The sequence below is a fragment of the Piliocolobus tephrosceles genome, unplaced genomic scaffold (assembly GCF_002776525.5).
Source record: "Piliocolobus tephrosceles isolate RC106 unplaced genomic scaffold, ASM277652v3 unscaffolded_26347, whole genome shotgun sequence".
NCBI lineage: Eukaryota > Metazoa > Chordata > Mammalia > Primates > Cercopithecidae > Piliocolobus > Piliocolobus tephrosceles.
The window spans coordinates 5,960-6,459 of record NW_022309140.1 but is presented as its reverse complement, the minus strand read 5'-3'; the positions used below and the strand labels follow the sequence as shown (position 1 = coordinate 6,459).

Genomic DNA, 500 nt, shown 5'->3' with positions numbered 1-500 from the left:
GGGCCCTGATGCCTCGGAGCACTCCCTGTTCCTAGCAGGCCCGACGTGGTGGAAAGTCGGGAACTCAAGAGCCAGGAGAAGGGCGTGGGCTAGGGGCTCCGGGGTCCTGATCCAAGCCTGGTGGCTCCAGACTGGCGGTTCCAGCTGGAAGCCAGCAGACATGGCTGGGCTGGTCTCTTGTGGCAGCCAGGCTCCTCTACCAGCATCTACAACCATACCAACCTGAATGCGCGACATCTCGTCTGATCTCGGAAGCTAAGCAGGTTCGGGCCTGTTTAGTACTTGGATGGGAGACCGCCTGGGAATACTGGGTGCTGTAGGTTTTTTACTTTCTTTCTTCTCATTCTTTCTTTTCTACCTTCCTTTGTTTCCTTCTCTCTCTCTCCCTTCTTTCTTCCTTTTTTTCTTTTCTTTCTTTCTCTCTTTCTTTCCTTCTTTCTTTTTCTTTCCTTCTTTTTTCTTTCTTTCCTTCTTTCTTCCTTCCTTTCTTTCTTTCTTTC

The 500-nt window shown here is 50.2% G+C and overlaps 1 pseudogene; it reads left to right on the top strand.

The window, feature by feature from the left end:
• The first annotated feature begins 204 nt into the window (after window positions 1-204).
• On the top strand, window positions 205-323 carry LOC111530215 (annotated as a pseudogene).
• The last annotated feature ends 177 nt before the right edge of the window (window positions 324-500 follow it).